General features: G+C 35.5%; 1 non-coding gene across 1 annotated transcript; it reads left to right on the top strand.

Annotated features, from left to right (window-relative positions):
* The first annotated feature begins 2,199 nt into the window (after positions 1-2,199).
* LOC123814335 lies at positions 2,200-2,390 on the top strand. The gene has a single exon (XR_006784889.1). It is a non-coding gene; the product is annotated as a U2 spliceosomal RNA (small nuclear RNA).
* The last annotated feature ends 233 nt before the right edge of the window (positions 2,391-2,623 follow it).

Here is a 2,623-nt window from a genome sequence, read left to right on the forward strand (position 1 = left end):
TTCTCAGTCAGGTTATATGCCTGGGTTGTGGGCCAGGTCCCTAGTTGGGGGTGTATAAAAGGCAGCTAATTGATGTTTCTCTCACACATCAGTGTTTCTCTCCCTCTGTTTCTCCCTCCCTCCCCTTCTCTATAAAAATAAATAAATAAATAAATAAATAAATCTTAAAACAAAAAAAATATACGTACTTCCCTAAAATAACACAACTTCTAAAGGAAATTTTTTGAAGTAGCAAACAACTTAGTTATAGATGGCATTTTGGAAAGCTATCCTTTCATTATTTTGAAAAATGAATTTTGGGTTAATGGCCTTTTCATTAAAAACCCACCAGATGAACAGGACTCAGTATTTAAAAATAATTTATATTACATATTACCAAAAAAAGTTGGTTCTGATTTATGTTATTTGTCAGAGCCATGCTTTGTCCATTTTAATCTGTTAAATAAAGTACTTAAATGCAGAAACACACTATAAATTTACTTTAAAGGTGATAAATAGGTAAATAGATAGGAGAGACCTTAAATTATAATCAATAAAGAACTGAAACAAGCAGGCATTTTCTTTTGTGGATTGAAGGATAAATTTATTAGAGTCAGAAATTTCAGATCATGCAGGGTTTTATTTTTTATTTTATTTTTTTATCCTCACCTGAGGAATTTCTTCACTACTTTTTAGATAGAGGAAAGGAGAGAGAGACATTGATTGACTGCCTCCCATACATGTCCCATCTGAGGCTCAAACCCACAACGTAGGTATGTGCCCTGACTGGGAATCAAACCCACAACCTTTCCATTACAGGATGACACTCTAACCAACTGAGTCACACTAGCCAGTGTTGATCATGCAGGGTTTTAAAGGTCATTTGTAATCAACCCTTATTTTCATTCTTTATTCAATCAGACCTATTTTCTGATGCATCTTTCGATAATGGTTTGACTTCCCATTCGCACCACTGCCAAGCCAGCCACCAGGTCTACCCAGACTAGCTGCTCTCACAACCTGCTATTTGAGTAGTTAAAATGTCCCTTTTTTACATCCCATCCTAACCCGCTCCAGTCCTCTACTTTGGCATATTCATTATAGGATTTTTTCCTTTGTAGTTTTAAAAGTGCTATTTTTTATACTGAAAATTATTCTACTTGTCCATAAGATACAAATATTTTAAATAATTTTTGCAGTTGAGATACTGGGGCTATGTTGATCCATTGCTATTTCTTAAATGATGCCTCTGAGCAGAAAAGTTTCATGCTTTAATTAATTGGACTGACACATTTATAGCACATGAATTGAGCTTATGCATTTATATCACACATTAAATATATACATCAAATGCATTTATAATTATTTCCAGTTGGCCAGCCCAGGTCATTTTTCTTTCACTGTTTTCTCTGTATTTGTTTTCCCTGTTAACTATAGAACATAGATGGATACTTTTCTTAAGTAAATGTTTGGACCTAAGCTATGGTTTAGAGGAGAAAGACCACCTCCCTTATTCATGTTGCTTACATGAGTACTTATTGAACTGCCGCTGTGGGCCAGGCAGAACGCTGGGTACTAAGGATACGAAAATGCGCACTTCCTGTCTGTTTAATCCACAAGAGACTTCGGTGCAGTGCTTATCAGATCTTTATGTTCTTGGGAGTCATGTGAGGGTAAATGCGAATTCTGGAGTTTTCAGCTACCCCAATTTTAACAGTTTGGGGTGGGGCCCAGGAATTTGCCTTTGAGCAAGTCATTACAGTAATTCTGACGCAGGTAGTCCATTAATAACACTTTCAAAACACCACGTCGAATTCTAGTCAGTGTCTTATATTTGTGCCAGTCGTTCTGTACTATTCATGAAGTTTTTAAAAAATGCTGTTTAAAGGAAAATGTTATTGCCCTGACCAGTGTGGCTCAGTTTGCTGGGCATTGTCCTGCAAAGCGGAAGGTAGCTGGTTCATTCCTGGTCAGGGCACATGCCTGGGTCATGTATTTGGTCTCCAGTCAAGGTACATACGAGAGGCAACCAATTGACGTTTCCCTTTCACATTGATGTTTCTCTCCCTTTCTTTCTCCCTCCCTTCCCATCTAAATAAATAAATAAATAAATAAATAAATAAATAAATAAATAAAATCTTTAAAGGAAAATGTTATTTAACCATTTCCCTTTTCCATAAATGTTTATTCTCTCCCTGCCATCTTAAAATTAGAAATCTCATCACTTCTTGGCCTTTTGGCTAAGATCAAGTGTAGTATCTATTCTTATCAGTTTAATATCTGATATGTCCTCTATCCAGGGACAATGTATTAAATGAATTTTTGGAATTAGGAGACAGAATAGGGGCTTGCTCTGTCCACTCCACGCACAGACCTGGTATTGCAGTACTTCCAGGAATGCTGCACCTGCACAAAAAAAAAAAAAAAAGGAGAAATCTTCTCACATTTAGAGATTACCAGTTAAGTATAAGAAGATTTATAGTATGAGTACTTTACTAAAAACCTAGAAATTTATTTTTTTCTACCATTAAACCATAAGATCAAAAGCCCTGAAACACTATTACAACAACATTATCATTTTGTAAAAGTTCAGATTTCAAAGTTTACTATTCTGAGTCTGTTTTTTCTTCATAGATACTTTTCC

Source organism: Phyllostomus hastatus, unplaced genomic scaffold (genome assembly GCF_019186645.2).
Source record: "Phyllostomus hastatus isolate PE091 unplaced genomic scaffold, TTU_PhHast_1.1 phas_contig_1, whole genome shotgun sequence".
Classification (NCBI taxonomy): domain Eukaryota; kingdom Metazoa; phylum Chordata; class Mammalia; order Chiroptera; family Phyllostomidae; genus Phyllostomus; species Phyllostomus hastatus.